The sequence below is a fragment of the Enhydra lutris genome, unplaced genomic scaffold (genome assembly GCF_002288905.1).
Source record: "Enhydra lutris kenyoni isolate GAN:26980312 unplaced genomic scaffold, ASM228890v2 scaffoldscaffold23, whole genome shotgun sequence".
Taxonomy (NCBI): Eukaryota; Metazoa; Chordata; class Mammalia; order Carnivora; family Mustelidae; genus Enhydra; species Enhydra lutris.
The window spans coordinates 21,463,047-21,479,100 of NW_019154107.1; the positions used below are offsets into that span (position 1 = coordinate 21,463,047).

At 59.1% G+C, this 16,054-nt stretch overlaps 1 protein-coding gene across 9 annotated transcripts in view; it reads right to left on the reverse strand.

Annotated features, from left to right (window-relative positions):
- LOC111150425 (BCL6 corepressor) overlaps positions 1–9,165 on the reverse strand; it is a 44,589-nt gene extending 35,424 nt beyond the window's left edge. For 4 of the 9 annotated variants that reach the window (XM_022507876.1, XM_022507874.1, XM_022507875.1 and 1 more), the window contains exon 1: positions 8,359–8,638. The gene's annotated coding sequence lies outside the window, so the exon portion shown is untranslated. Of the gene's footprint in view, positions 1–7,545; positions 7,596–8,358; positions 8,639–9,143 lie in introns of those variants that run through there. The other 5 variants (XM_022507879.1, XM_022507878.1, XM_022507877.1 and 2 more) reach the window with 3 other exon arrangements.
- Between the last annotated feature and the right edge of the window lie 6,889 nt (positions 9,166–16,054).

Below are 16,054 nucleotides of genomic sequence, written 5' to 3' on the forward strand. Positions count from 1 at the left end.
AAAAAAAAAAAAAAAAAAAAAAAAAAAAAAAAAAAAAAAAAATGGCTGCAGATGGGAGCTGTCCAGGGCAGCGGGGAATGCACGCACAACCTCCAGGAACACCACCAGTCATTCAAAGCACTCCCTAAATCCTCAGGGCCTACTATGTGCCTAGTAGTCTTCTTTGATCCTAAAGGTGGATAATTATTCCCAGTCTTACAAATGAAGAAACTTACTGAGGCTCAGAGGCCATAAATAACTTGCCCCCAAGGTCACACAGCTAGTAAAAATGGGCCACGGTCAAACTCAGTCCTGGAGTTGCGGAGAGGAGCCAATTATTGGTCTAATTGTGCCATCTGAGATCCCCACGAATTTCGGAAAGCTTCCTGAGCCCTTGTATTCGAGGGCAGGGCAAGAGGGAAGCGCTGAACACCTATGTAACTTAGTCCACAAGGAGACCAGAACCCAGTTTCCCCTACAACCAGTCATCTCTTAGTCCCCTTGCAGTCTTTTCCCCATTTCCGACACTTCCTACCCATCTCCCTACCCAAAAATACCCTGGTGTGAAGTGAGGTCAGGACTTCCAACAAAGCTCCACTTCCAGGACCCCAGAACAGGCAAGGGTAGGTGGGTGGCTCCTCTCAGGGTTCTGTAAAAAGTGCTGACTCCTGGTACTAGGGCTGGGCCCGCCACCCTAGTTTTGCCACATAAGGCAATAAATCAAATTATCTGGATAGAGCAAAAGCCCTTTGGAAAGAGTGCCTACACCTTCCTTTCCCAGGGTTTTAGGAAAAACCCCAGGGACCAAAGTGGGGTAGGAGGAGGAAATTAAGAGGCAAGTGGCTCCTAAGATACCAGGCCCTACTGGACCCCACGAAAGGCCAAGCCCTGAGCCAAGCGAGGAACTGGGGTTATCTTTCATTTCTCCAACTTATCGCAGAAGCGGGGGTCTGGGCCTAACGTCGCCACCCGGCCCCATCCCCAACTTCCAGATCTGCTCCAGGCTTTCAGATGCTCTGGGAACTCTCCACACCCGACGACCCAAGCTCCACAGGGCCATCTCCCGCTCGGCTCGATGGCGACCGGGAAGGGCAGAGACACCGGACAGTCGGCTGCCCCTGCGGGCTTCCCGGCTCCCACCCCGTGGCTCCTCCAAGAGGCCAAGGCTCCGGATGTGCGAAATGGCTCCCGGAGCGACTGGGCGGGCAAGGGCCTTGGTAGCTGGAGGGATCGAGGCGATGGCGGCGCCGGGTCCTCACCCCACTAGCCAGCTAAACACGCCCCCGGCCGCCCGGCTGCCCGGCTGCCCGGCTGCCCCTGGCTCCCCGCCAGTGGCTCTGTCTCTCGCTCACTCGCGCTCTCTCTTAAACTTTCTGGCGTTGGCGATGGGGGCAGGGTTTCCAGCCTCCGCCCCCACCCCCGCCCCCAGCTCGAAGCAGGCCCTTCCAAACCTCCCGGGAAGCGACCCCCGCCACGGCTCCGCGACACAGCGGCCCCGGAAGACCCCCAACACACACACCTTGAGCCACCTGGAGTCACCTGGAGCGGGCGGCTTCCCAAAACGATCGGCGTCCGGCCGAGCGTGGGGCTGCTGCGACCCGGGAGGAACTCCCGAAGCCGCCAACCGTCCCGGCCTGGCCGCGGCGCGCGTGCAGTGCGCCCCACACTCGCGCGCTCTCCGACAGAACTTACGCAGGGGGAGGGGAGGGAGTGGGGCGGGAAGGGCCGTGGGCTGCTGCTGCTGCTGCTGCTTTTTAAAAAAAAAAAAACTCTTTAGTTGCAAGAGTTTCGGGTGTCCCTGGCACGATTGCGAGTGCTCGGACAGAACAATAGAAATAGGGGCTTGCCGGAAATGGTGCAGGAAGACCCCTATAACCCTATAAACCTCTCCTCCCCTCGCCAGTTACTATTAGCATTAAAAGACCCCAGTGCCTTCAATGCGATGGTGCCTGTTTATAACTTTTTCCTGCTGGGTCCCCCTACCCTAAACAAGTCCCCCTCCTCACACTATGAAATCACAAGGGCAAAGATCGCTCCCCAATCCGTGACCTCTGGAAGCTCTCTGGGACTTTCACCTGCTCTGCCGCTGGCACCCCGACCTGACTCACCCCCACCCGCAGTAGTTTCTCTGGTTTGCACCTAGACAATAAATTTAGTTTAATTTAGCTTCCGGTCTTTAATTTTAGCAGGTCTCCTTTTTGCATGCAAATCAATATGGCAATTACCATCTAAAAGCTCGCCCAGCCCCGGGTCAATGTAAATTGATCATTGTCCGCCTTCCACAAAATAACACCGGGAGTCTGTGGTGCATAATGAGATTATACTGGAAACTGTCTTTTAGATCACAAATTATATTTTATGCTGTCAGGATCTTCCAGCGGACTTCCCCGCTAGTCTAATCAAGGGGAGCTGAGCCCGTGGGTGCTGGGGGGCGGGGAGGGGATGGTTGGCTCGGGGAGACATGGCTCAAAAAAATAACCAAGTGAGGGACCCCCGTTTCGGGGATCTCCTCGACTGGGGACAGGCACTTATGAGCTCGGGATGGGAAAGGGGGTCCTTCTACAGAAATATCGCGGAAAAGCGTCGTTCATTAATTCCCATCCAAAGTCAGATATTCCTTCTAGAAGAAAACACGTTGGGGACAATCAGCAAAAAGCCGTCGGGCCGGGCTGGTGGCCGCAGGAAGTCCCCGGCCAAGTACTCGCTCCTAAGACGGCTGGACTACCAGCGGGGGCAGCCCGAGGAGGCCGTCCACTCCTGCCCCAGCAGCTTTTCAACCCCGCCGTCGCCACCTAGGCCCCAGCAGCACAGCCTGCTCTGCAAACAGACGGAATCCTGAGGGCCATACACACCCGCAAAGCAGCTGGGGCGGGCCTCGGCCTCCCCTACCCGAACCGTGTGAGCGGCGGCTGAGGCCTTGGAGCAAGGATAAGGTCCTTTCTGGCCGAAAGCACCGCTCTCCCGCCCCTCTGCGGCCCCCAGGGCACGGGTGTGACCCTGGGGCCTAACAAAGGGCCTTCTGAGCTCCTTTCGGCCTCGGGCTGGCGGGGGGAGGGGTGGGGCCGGCGGGAGGGAGGGGTGGGGCTCCGCGGCCGTAGTGGACCTTCGAGTTTCCCACCCCACCCCGCCCCCACCGAGCCTGGCTAGCTCGGCCCGGCCCGGCGCCCTCGAGGAAATCACCGAGGTGGCATTGTCAGAGCTGCCTCGAGCTCCTGAGGACCGTCCCGGAGTTGGGGCGGCACGGCGGCCTGAGAGCCTCCCGCCCAGCCCAGCCCTGCCCCGCCCGACCCGGCGCGGGCTCCACCCGAGTGCGGTCTTCCCAATAAAAGCTGGAATTCCCGGCTGGGCTCAGACAAAGAGGGACCGCGGCAACTCGACGCCGCGGGCAAACCCAACCCTAGCCTGGTTTACGTGAGCGTCTGGGGGTCACACAGGCGCCTGCTAATCCACCCTACACAGGCCGTCCCCTCAAGGTCTCCTCCAGAAAAGGGGAAAAAAAAATTAAAGGATACCAAAATGAAAGCATACCTCCTCTTTATTCCTCCCCGAGGCCGAACTTCGCACTTCTTTTGGTTCTGTCTTTATCAATCCACCAGGCTGACAGCCACATTAGCAAACAGGACTTCAGAGCAGGGCCCCCATCTATCTATTCCTCCCGACCTACTCCTCTTTTTCCTCCACCATCCATCCACTCAAGGTCAAGAACTCAAAATCTCTGAGATCCTCCTATCTGCTCCACACATGCCCTGTTTCCTACCCGGAAAGGGAAGAAACTATAACCAGAAGTCCTGTTAGTGAGAAAGGGCCATCCACCCTTAGCTAGGCCGCTTTGCCCTGTTTCCCTCCAGCCTACCACACAGTTTTTTCCCTGCGAGGGAGTGCACGAAGGTGGTTAGGCAGCCCACACTTCCGCACCCACGTAGTTCTCCCCCCGCAGGAAAGTCTTCCTCGGCCAAGGAGGAGTTTTTGTCATTCAGCCTGTGTATCTAAGCATGGATGTATGCATATGAATGCTTTTTGTGTTTCCAAGTGACCCTCTTCACACCTTTAAATGGGCTTTTGTCTCTGGAACGCACTTACAGAAATTCTGCCCCAGTTTCCAGCTCAACAAAGTCTGGGATTTTCTCTTAGAATATCACTATAGATCCCCATATTTGCATACCCATGTTTACATTCTTCTTGGCCAGTTCTTTATCTCTTCTGTATCTCTTGTTCCATGTGGGCATCGGAGCCCGAGTGTCTTGATTTGTCTCAGCACATGTCATCTGGGCCCACATCTTAATCTGACCATTCCTGTCTAGCGCCTACACCTCCCCACTACTTACATTCTTGCTTTGCCAGTAATGTGTGGCCCGTTCCCAGGCTAGACCAACATGGGTTTGCAGTTTAAATATAGCTAGAGGATCCCCTGGACCACAAACCCTGAAAGAGGATGAGGAAGGAGGCAGAGGTGTGTTAACTAATTATTTATTTATATATAGGGTAACCCACCCACCAATTTCGACCTCTAGAAAGAACTAGACCACTGTCTGTAACGTTGAGTTTAAATTTCTAGACCCGTCCAAGGCTGACTCCACGACTGTACATACACATCCCTACCCAACTCCTGTTTAGAGGTCGTCTCCTTGCACATATCTGATTCCAACTCCCCACAAGTTCATGGTTAAAAGTGCATCTATTTATGCAGACAACTCAAGGACCTCTTGGCTGTCTCCAAGGCATACCTGTACCCACTGGCCTGGCATTTCAGCCTCAATTCTTCCGTCTGCAGCAGTCTTGGTCAGAAGCCCCACCCCACTACGGCTCTGAGCCGACCTTCCCATTACTAGATCATCTGCACAAATTTTCTCTGGGAGGTCTAGCTCTGCATCTCCCAAACTCAGTTCCTTAAGTGAGGGGTGCCCACTGTGTGTGTTTACGCCTCTCCCGTTGAGAAGTCCTGGGTCAAACTAGATCATCTAGCAGCAGCATTTGGTTTGTCGAAGAATCGAGTCCAATGCACCAGGATGTGAGCGTGCAAGCACAGAAGAGAAAGGAAAACCCTAGACCCAGACTACCGCCCCGCCCCCTCCCTGGGGGGGGTACTGTGCCTCCAGGAATTTCTACCACGAACTTTGCCCCTCACCCCCCCATCACACTCCCCCACTGCCTTTAAAGGGTTAAGAGAAATCCTCACAGCCTTCCCTCCACCCTGCTCGCTGGGCCCGCAGGCTTGCTCGCTCACTCGCTGCTCACGGGAGTCTGCCGCCGCCTCCGCGGCCCGCCCCCCCCCCTTCCCGTCCTTCAGCCGGGAGGGAGCCTGCATGCCTGTCTAGACCGATCTATCACAGGCACACCAACAACACCCGCGAGAGCGCGGAGACCCTGCCCAGGTCCCCCTGCTCGCACGGTACCCGGCGGACAGAGCCTGGGGAGCGTGACCGCGCCTGCGGGGTCGGGGTTGGGAGCCTACGGGCGCGGGCCGCCCTGAGCGCACCGCGGGTTCTTGCCCGCCCTGGCCCCGGCCCCCGGCGCTCCCGCCAGCCCGGCTGCCGGGGCAGTCACAGCTCTGCGCGCTGGGCAGTCCTATTTTTATCTTGTCTAATCCCAAACTGGGCGGGGAGCACAGGCGTCGTGCTTAGAGAACAAGAGATAGGCGAGGGAGGCGGGGAGGAGCAGCCAGGCAGCGACGCGAGCAGGAGCGAGTTAAAGACACAGTCGAGGCGACCGAGAGCAGGAAGAAAGAGCGGGCTGCGCGGGCCTCGCGGCGCCGCACGCAACGCGCAGCCTGGAGAAGTTACTCTCCGCCGCCCCTCGCAGCCGGTCCCTCCCCACTTCCCAGCCGCGCTCTCCGAAGCCCGGGCCGCGGGGCCCTGGCCTGTGTGGGAGGCAGAGGCCCGGCCGGCCCTGCAAACGGCTGGGGAGAATCGCTAATGAGCTGTGCGGCCCATTGATCCGGAGAACACTTCCTAATTAACTCTCAGTCACCTACTGCTGACAGCGCCTCAAAGGACAGCGCAGGGGCCGTGTGAGCCCCAGCCCCGACTTGCCTGCCGAGCGCCTGGCGCCCGAACCCCGCGCGCTCCCCTCACTACCCCAGGCAATGCCGGCGAGGGGTGGCGGATACCCGCACACTTAAGGCCAGCTTCACGTTAAAGCTGGACGGCACATTAATCACCGCCATCTCCTCCACCCCTCCCCAGCCCCCGGTCCCTACACGCGGTGAAATCGTGCCCAAAATAAACACGAAAACCGACACTGCAAAGCCCAGACCAGATAACAGGTCGGGATAGGAGTGGGAAGGGTCGAGAAACAAACGTATTCTCCAAGTGCCCACGTACAGAAGTCTCCGAGGCCGACAATTAAAATGCCTTCCACACAAGCAATTCCGCTGGCAAAACCGAATCCAACACCTCGTAAGGATTGATTTCGGCCCGCGGTGTCCGTTTCCAGTGCCACAGGAAGTGTCAGATGGCTAGAAATACCCAACTCTGTCTGCGTTCGCCACCCACTACCTTCTGGGGTGGGCCATTTCCTCCCTGTTTTCACTTCTAGGCCATTTTTCAGGATTTTTCGACAAGAGGCTACCCCTAGCACCGAATACCACTACCCCTCCTCTCGCCTTCTCTTAAAAAAAAAAAAAGAAAGAAAGAAAGAAAGAAAGAAGGAAAAAGAAAGAAAGAAACAGAAAAGAAAAAGAAAAAAAAAAACCAGCTAAAACCCTGAGCTGTCTGGTCTAGACACAGAGAGGCTGTGAGAATACCTATTTGAAGCGCGCTGGTTTCTTTTTAAGGTTTGTTTTTAAATACACATAACCCTCCCCCTTCCTTCGCTCTTCAATTCCCCCAACCCCCACCCTTCAGACGCCGGCGGCGCGCGCCCTCGCGCGCAGGCACTCACAGCCTCTAGCTGGAGATCGCGGACTTCTGGAAAAGATTCATTAACAGCAAATTAAGCCTCGCCCGGCCTCGGCCTACACGCGGCCAGACTCCGCCGTCTTGGGGACCCGGGGAAGTGCCCACTCGAAAGTGCGAACGGCGGGAAGCCCGCCGGGACCACGCGTGCCTCGAGCCGCCCTACTCCGCACACAGCGCCCCAGGGCTTGCTTGGTAAACAGCAGGCGTACGTCGCCGCCGCCCTGAGCCCCCGAGTTGGCGGAGGCTCTGCGGCGCAGCGGCCCGCCTGCTCCGAGCGCGGGCCCCGCGGCGCGGCGGCGCCTCGCCCTCCCCGCCTCGGCCGAGGATCGCGCCCGGGTGCGCAAGTTCCTCTTCGCCTTCAGCCTCTGCGCCGCACGCCCTCCGAGTGGGACCAACTTCCTCCGGCCGCAGACACGCACACGCCCAAACAGCTTCCCCACCAGACTCCCCGCTGCCCAGTGGAGGGCCCCGGTCTCTCGCCCCCCCGCCACCGCCGTCCGCGCCCTCCCTTCCCGCCGCCGCCCCCGCACATTCTACCCCCCAACCTCTCCGCCCCCCCCCCCCGGCTCCCAACTTAAAACCTACCCCGCAACGTCGGGGAGGGCGTGGGAGTGGGAGGGAGTCGCGGATTATAATTTCACAAGAACATTTAAAAAACAAAGCGTCTGACCTGGCGGGCGGGCGGGACGAGTCGGAACCCCTCGCTCGGCTCGATTTCCTAGTAGTTTCTCCCCCCCCCCCTTTTTAAAATCCACGTGATTCGCGCTTTGGGGCAAGCCAAGAAAAAACCCGGGACTCCCCTCCCGAGCTGCGCAGCGGCGGCGGTGGCAGCAGGTCGAGCTCGGCTCGGCCCGGGGCGCCCGCCACACACCCTCGCGCACGCACACGCCGTCGTTCCACTAGGAGGAACGACCAGCCCCTGGAGAGGCGAGACCAGGCGGCGGCGGCTGGGGGTTTTTACAGTTCTTTCCCGAGTCGAAAAAGAAAGCAGACGGGAACCCGCCGCCCTCCCCTTCCTGCTCGCGAGCTAACGCCGAACCGAGCTTCCCAGCTTCCAGCCCAGCGGCCCCCCCTCCCTCCTGCGCCCGACTCGCGGCGCTCAGCGGCGACCGCGCTCCCGCGCACACAGACACACACGGGCTGCAAACTTCCACTCCGCGAACTCCCTGCTCTCCTCCCGGCCCCCGGGGAGGCGGCAGGCCCCTCGCCGCGCCCCTCCCTCCCCGGGCCCACGCGGGGCCGCTTAGGGTGGCTGCATTTTTAATAACTTACATCTAGGAGATAAAACGAAAGCGAGCCAAGCAGCCGAAGGGAAGCGCGAGGCGAAAGCTTCGAGCTCCACGGGGTACGCGAGAGAATCGGAGGAGCGACCCGCTGCGGGCGGGGGCCCCGAGGGAGGGGACCGACTGCAGCTCGCGGCGCGCCCGCCCGCCCGCCGCCCGCGCTGCCTGCCTCCCCGGGGAAAGGGGTTCCGAGCACTGACCTGAAATCCCCGGCCGGGGAGTAGGCAGGGAGCCTGCGATCCGGCGCTTTGAAGTTTTCCCCCCCCCCCCCCCTCCTCCGCGAGCAGAGTCGAGGCGGCGAGGAGCGAGGGGCGGATGGCTGGGTGGGGAGAGGTGTGCGGGGCTGAAGGAAAGTGGGGTGGCGACGTTAGCTAGCGGAGAAGGAGCCGGGCCGGGGAAGCGCGGCGAGCAGCAAAGTTTGCCGTCCCCGGCTGCCCGCAGCCCGCTCGCGGCACCGCGCTCGCTCGTCTCCCTCGCCGTCTGCTGCCAGCCGGCTGCCCTCGGGGTCGGCCCCGCCGAGGGGTGGGCTCTGGGCCGGGTGGGGGCGGGGCGGGGCGGGGCGGGCTCAAAGCCTCCGGGCAGGTGGCGACAGACCCGCGCGATCCTCCGGGCTCCCGGGGCTGGGCCGGGCTCGGCCGGGCTCAGCAGCTCCCGCGCCGCCGCTGCTGCCGCCCGCGCTCGGGCAGGAGCCCCAGCGCCATGTTGACGGATCGCCGCGAGCGCCCGCTCGGGCTGGGTGTATGTGAGTGTGCGAGTGTGTGTGTGTGTGTGTGTGTGTGTGTGTGTGTGTGTGTGTGTGTTGGCCAAGTCGTTCCTGCGCGGCGACAGCGCGGCTTGGGCTCCCCGCCCGGCGGCTCGCGGGCTCCCCCTCCGCCGCCGCCGCCCGCCTCGCTCCCGCTCTCGGTCGCGGTCTGGGCTCCGGCGCGTCTCCCCCGCAGCCGCCGAGCTCGGCCCGCGTTCAGCAAGGAGCGTAGCTCTGCCTCACCTTGCCGCTGGGAGCCCGGGCTCCGTCTGCCGCCGCACGCCGCGATCCCAACGCGTCCCCCTCCTCGGTTCCCTCCTCTTCCTCCTCCCCCTCCCTCCGCCCTCCCTCCCTCCCTCCCTCCCTCCCAGCAGCCGCCTCCCCTCCCCCCGCAGGCGCAGCGCTCGGGCGACAGCCGCCCGCCCGCCGCCGCCGCCTCCAGCTCTCGCAAGTTTGAGCTCCCCCAGCCTCCGCTCACCCTCCGCTGCGGCGCCTCGGCGGTGGGGTTGCGGAGGGGTGATTCCCCAGGAAAGGTTTGCCCGAGTTTCCCCAGCCGTCATCGATTCCCGGCCGGGCGCGTTTCGCCTCTCTGGGTCCGGAGCCCAGACCACTTGGGTGGCTCCCCACCTCGCCCCTTGCCCTCCCCTCCCCCGCTCGGACCGAGTTGGCTGCGCACACCCGGCCGGGGCGCGCGTCCTGGGCGAGCCGGAGACCGGCTCCGGCGGCGGTGGCGAGGGCGGCCCGCTGATCCCGAGCCGAGGGGATGGGGGGCGGCGGGGGCGGCTCTCCCCGCCGCGCGCCGAGACTCCCCTCGCTACCCAGAAGGCCAGTGGAGGACCGCAATTACCATAAAGCGCCTCGCACTCCGCGCAGCCAAAGCTGTCAAACCCCAGAGGCAGCCACCGCTGCCTCCTCTCGCCACCAGCACTGCGCTCTCCCGCTCGCGCGTCCCCTCCGAGACCCGGCAGAGCCCGGCGAGTGCGCGTCGGCGCCCACCCTCGCCCTGGGTCGCCCCTTCCTGCGGGAGGAGCCCTGGCCCATTTTGGTGTCCAGAGCTACCTGGAAACACCGCGCCGGGCCCGGTGGCCGTTTCGCCCGAACTCCGCACCCGAGTTCCCCGGACGTTTCAATTGTGTGGGAATTGTTTGGAGAGGCGGGGGTGGGGGCGTGAGGTGGGGAAGGCAGTCCGTGGGGCACAAGGAAGCGGGGGTGGGGGCGGCAGGGGAGCGGAGATCCGCCAGAATTTCTCCCCCATTCACGGATATTTTCGTAGTCTTGCACCTCTGATGGTTGGAGGCTCCATCCTGGCCCCTCACCCCGGCCTCGGGAGATTATCTCCCGCGTTTTATTTTCCTTGGCAGGGAGCAACTTTTGGCTTACACCGTTCGCCCCATAAATTTCCACTCGGTAACGTCGTGCTGATCGGTGCTCGGCGGCGGCGTACAGCCTGCGCCCGCAGCAGTTCAATTCAATTGACACGTATTGAGCTTCTCCAGCGCACCCGGCGCGGCGCTGGCCGCGGGGGGAGGGCGGGGGCCGGCGGACGGGAGGGGGAGGCGGAGAGACGAGGTTCCGGCCTCCCCGGAGCGCAGAGCCTCTAGGGCGAGCCGTGAAGCCCCAGTTAGTGAAGCTGGCGGGAAGGGGAGGGAGTGGGGGAGGGGTGTTCCGGCCTAGCCGCACCCAGACCAGGGGCCTGGACCTCACGGCAAAAGGTGATCCTTCTGGGGCTCTTCGCTAGAGTCTTTTTATGCTGAGGGTGGGGGAAGTCTCTTTCTGCCTAAGGACAAGATGGTGCAGGCTCGATGAGAACATCAATCCGAAATGGAGGTAGCTTGTAAATCCACACGGAAAGTTTTAAAATATCCTGGAGTGTCTCCATGCCAAAAATAATCAAAAGCATCTCAAGTTGATTACGAAGTCAAGGTCAAGGCCAAAATCAGCTCTAGCTAGCAGAGCCCTTTCAAAAATTAGACTTAATACTGACTGCGGGACTGGTGTTAGGTGTGATGTTATTTATTCTGTTTTAGTTCTCAGTACATAGTTATAAAAAGAGCCCCTTTCAAAGCAGAAGTGAAACATCTCTACCGTTTGAAACCCGAAACTTCAGGCCGAATTAAATCTTCATGCTCCAGAGCTGCTTATAACAACTGATGTAAAATACAGGCGGGCAAGTGCCCTCTGAGAACAGTGCCCAGCCCTGCTGGGCCACCACCACTTCCAGGACCCGCGCCTGCATAATGGCATGCACGCCTTTTTCTTCCCGGTCTTTCTGGAGGTGGATGTCTCTGAAAGCTAACCCACACATTTTTTTAATCTCCGGTAACAAGCAGAAAGACACCTGGACTATTATGCTGTAAAGCTATTTTTTATAAAGACATTTTAGGGCCAGACATTAAAAGTTATTAGACTGAACGCATGCGAGTTACAGACACAGCTGGAGAAAAGGCCTCTGGTTGTGTGTTGTAGCAACATTTCTTTTTGAAGCGACTCCTTTTATTCAAAACAAGTCTAAAATAACTGGGAAGGCTGAAGTTGGATATTTGTGGGGAAAGTCTCTGAACGTGGTTCCAGGCAAGGAGGCCGCCGTGCCACTGTGGGCCACGCAGGAGAGCTGGCCTGGGTGAGTGTGGAACCGTGCCAGGCTCTTCCGGCTCGGTTAGGCCGCCGCAGAGACCCTGGCACCATGCCCGGCCACCTTCTCTCCCCTTCCCATGCCTTCCCAACTCTCCCCCCAGGCACAGGCTTTTCCCGGAGTTGCATGTAACCGTCCAGAACTTTTGGAAAATCCAGGAACTAAGCGAGACACGGAGCCTACAGCCTCTCAGAACCCTGTGGCCTCCTGGGGCTGCTGACAAAGGGGCCTGTTTGTCTAACTTTAAAAGTCCTAGAGTTAAAATGAATTGGGGGGGGGGTTGCGGTGCTGTAAATTTGAGGGGGCCGCGAGGAGGGCTGACTGTGGGAGAAATTTGATGCTGGAGAAAAACAGGCCAGTAAATTCGCCTTTGACGTAATTTGCAGTGTTCACCACCCGCAACACCCCCCCCCCGACTTTTTTTAAGGAGCCGAGCCTCCCTGGTATCCCCGTGCGGGCTGGTGGGATTAAAGGGTTTTGCTTCCATCTCTGAGGGATACATTTTCCAACTCCGTGGGATTTTAAAAATATCTTATTAAGGGAGTCCTAAGAGGCACGAGTGTGTGTGTGGGGAAGGTGGTTCGTGACTCACTGGGAATTAAAATGTGAGATTTTCCGGAGGTGCTCTAAGGCAGGGAAGGGTTGGGAGTTTACACCTATTGGCCTGGGTAGTTGGAATTGTTCCAGGTTGGAGGAGGAGAAAGCTCACACAGGGCAGTCCCATCCTGCGTCCCCCATTCAGGAAGGGACTCCAGGAGCTGGGGACACCTTGGAGCCAGCAGAGCGTCATGCAGCCATGGCCTTCCAGGGCTCCCTCCTCCCCTGCCCTCCCAGGAGTCCCCTGGGAGCTGACCTGGGGGTCAGGCCACTATACCCAGCGCTCAGCAACGGGAGGATTTCAATGAAAGCAGAGGAGGAGGCGGAGAGAGGCCGTGAGTGAGCGCAGGGGAGGGGAGGCAGCATGGGCAGTGGAGAAAGAAAGAAACGGGCTCCGAAAGGAGAGGCGCGGGGCTAACCCTCTCCCACCTGCCTCTTGTCCCCTTGGAAAGTCTCTCCTGGTTAGAACATATGGTTCGACCTCCGGCTCTCAGGCACTCTTCTGGTGCAGATTCTACCCCACCTCTGCAACTAGGCAAGCAGGTTGGTGCCTCAGGGAGCAGGCCTGGAGCCTGGCCAGACTTTTTGACCCAGGCTGATTGTGCAAGACCTGCCAGGACCCCTTCAACACCATCAACCACCGCCCAAGTCTGGGGGAAAAGCCACACATCCCATGATGAGGTCCTTACCTGGTATTTGGGGGACCCTGGGGTTCCAGCATTGTGGGCACGGTTCATTTGTAACCTATGCATAGGATCTAAAGCATAAGGCTCTGTAGGCCCCCGGTGATGCTCTTCAGTGACTGTTCTCACATTTATGCTGCTGATTATTGTGATAGGGGGGATCTGGGTGATCACAGATAATGTATTTTCACTTCATATGGTATGAGGCAACCTCTTAACGGTAACTATTTTCAACAACACATACTAACAGTCTTCATTGATTCTTTGTGAAAGAACTCTGGGCTTACCTAGCGGCCCCGGAAGATTCACTAGCCCACCCCCTCCAAGCACAGGGCATCCTTGTTCCGGGGAGTTCAGTCATCTGGAAACATCTAAAGGTAGCTGCTTTCTGTGCAGAAGTCTCCTAGACTTAGGGGTCCCCAGGTTGAAGATGGCTGTTCTTTCTGCCTAGCCTTTGAGGGGTCATTGGGCGTTTCAGGGAGGAGGGTCCAAGAGGCAGGCCCAGCATGATAGCACCAACTAAATGCCTCTTGCAATTTCTGGTCTGGGCTCTATTAGTGGCAGGCTCTGGGCTCCTCCAACCCAGGCACCCCTGAGTGAGCTGCCCTTTGGTTTACACTGAGGGGTTCGCTGAGTCGATGGGTGTCAGCCTAATGAGCATAAATACCGGGAGGCTTCAAGGAGGCCTTGTCTTGAGCTCCACCTGGCCCTGGCTTAAGAGCCCTCAAAGCCGCGGCGCGGGGCCGGATGCTCCCGCAGATAAACCCGTACGCCGCGACCCGCCCCAGCTGCTTACTTAGCAAGTGTGCCTCCCGCTCCTGTTTGACCCGGCCGGGGGGGGGGGGGGGGGCAGTGAGTGGGAAGAGCAAGGTAAGGGGGCGGAGTACCGTCAACTCCTCGGTTGCGGACCCAGCAGGCTGGCTTTCCTCCCCTGCCATTTTGTATCCAGCTTTCCTCCTCCACTCCCAGGGAAGCCCTGCGGAAATGCATCCCTGGGAGCCCCAGCCCCTTCACGGGCATCACCTGGGACTGGAGGGATCTGGAAGGCTCCACCAGCCTCTCCCTCAGGGCAGAAAGGGAATAGGGCCCCGCTTAGGGAAGTGCGGCCCTGATCTGTCTCTAGAAACCTGTAAGGCCCCCGCAAAGTCGGGCGCGGAGGTGAGTGGCCGCGGGTGGTGGCTTCGGGGAAGGTCAGCCGGAGCAAAGCTTGGGGCCAGCGCCAGGAGGGGATTCCACGCGGCCTGATCCACGGCACTTTTTACCTGCTCCTATTCCCCCTCCGGCCCACTCTGCTCTGCCTTCGCCCCTAGGGGCCCCCTCCCCATCCCCTGAGCCCAGTGCGTTAGCAGCCGCGCAGCCCCTGGCCGTGAGTGCGGGGGGAGGGGGGCGCAGGGTGGTTTGTGTTGCGAGGCCTGACAGAACCTTCTGTGTGCGGGCGGAGGGAGGAGGCTAATGCATAATGCACAGCGCCTGGAAGCCCGGCCATTAGCGGCCTGTCGGTGACACAGACAAACGACTGAGAGAGAGGGAGGGGATCCAGCTCGCTCTGGAGTTTAAATATACCAGCGTGGAGGGGAAACGCCATGATTTAAAAGTGTGTGTTTGCAGACACTCGCATATATTTTAATGATTTCCAGCAGGCCATGCGTCCCAGTCTTGCATCCCCCTCCCCAAAAGGGGGATGTGTATGGGGAAGAGGAATGAAGGGAGAGTGAGAGGCCTCAACCCGAGACCCACCGCCAGCTTTTGAGACAAGGGAAGGAGAGGCTGGTAAACGTAGCACCGAGAAAGCAGGGCCTAGAGAAAGCCACACGACCCAAGGCCATCCCCAGAATTTTTTTTTTTTTTTTTTTTTAAATCTGGCCATCGAAGCCTTCCATGCTGGACTGGACCCTCTAGTTGTACTAGAAAGGCCTGGAAGAAAGAATAAAAATCCTGCCACCCTTGTTCTCCCCTCCTCCCCCGCCCCAGGCGCCCACATTTTGAATCTTGCTTTTCCACTGACAATCCGGAGACCTCCTTCCTCCCCATTTAACACACCAGTGTTTTTTAGCAATTAAGGCGAGAAGGGGGTGGGGATAAAGATAAGCCAATTTTTTTTCCGCCATGCAAGTGTGAAAGATAAGATAACGCTAAGCTGGGGCAAAGCGGCTGCTTACAACCTCCCCTCAGCGATTTTGATCGGTCACTTCTTATCTCGAAAAAATGCTTTCGAAATGCATCAAAAAAAAAAAAAAAAGAAAAGAAAAGAAAGAATGAAAGAAAGAAAGAGAGAGAGAAAGAAAGAAAGAGGCCGAAGGAAAGCATTTTCATTTGGAAGTGACATTTAAAACCCACCTCCTCTACACCAGCAAAACCCTTCCCCGACCGCGGGGCTCCTCAGGAAAAGTCGCACCTTGACTGCAGGGTTTCAGGCTTTCTCGTGGAGGGGTAGGCAGGATTACTAGTGTAATTAGGCTGAATAAAACCAGGGATACGTGATGAGGGTTTATCCTGCGTCCGACCTCAAGCTTGCAACCCGGCTTTCTGCTCTTAGTTACTGACCAGTGTTGTGTTTCTCCATCGCGCTCACGTGTTGAAGCTAAACAGGTAGTATATTTGGGAGGCCCATAGACCTATGTCGACACGAAGTGGTTGTTAATGCGAAATGATAAGACACTCCGCTGGGTTTTGCAGCCCTCCATCAAGGAAGGAAAAGGTTATCGTATCATGCACACCAGAACCCGAGAACTCTCAGACGAACCGGACTCTCAGGGAGTTTCGTAAAATCCTCCCCACCCCCCACCCCCGCACAAATATTTCACGAAGGGGTTTCCGGAAGACTTTGTATTTGTTTAGGGAGGTTTCGGTATTAAACTCCGGGCTCTCGGGGCAGCCTGTAAACTACCCCCAGCCCAGGCGCTGGCTCCAGATCGCAAACATCAAGGCAGGCGCCCCCGGCCGAGTGGCTGAGCCACAGTGCTCATATCGGGCTCAGAGCTCCTAGGCTCCCACCACCTCGCCCTCCATCCCTGGCTCGCGCCTTGGCGCTGTGCGACCTACAGCCCGGGGCCAGCCGCGGCCGAATTGTCCCCCGGGGAGCCGAAACCGCCGAGCGGGGAAACCCCTCCTCTCGCCCTTCCCCGAAAAGCCTGGCCGCGGCGTAGGCGCCGAGCAAGCGGGCATCCGCTGACAGCCGGGCCTCACGTAAGGCCTACACGCGTCCCATTAGTCAGCCTGAGTTCCCCTCGGGCGAGCCGTCT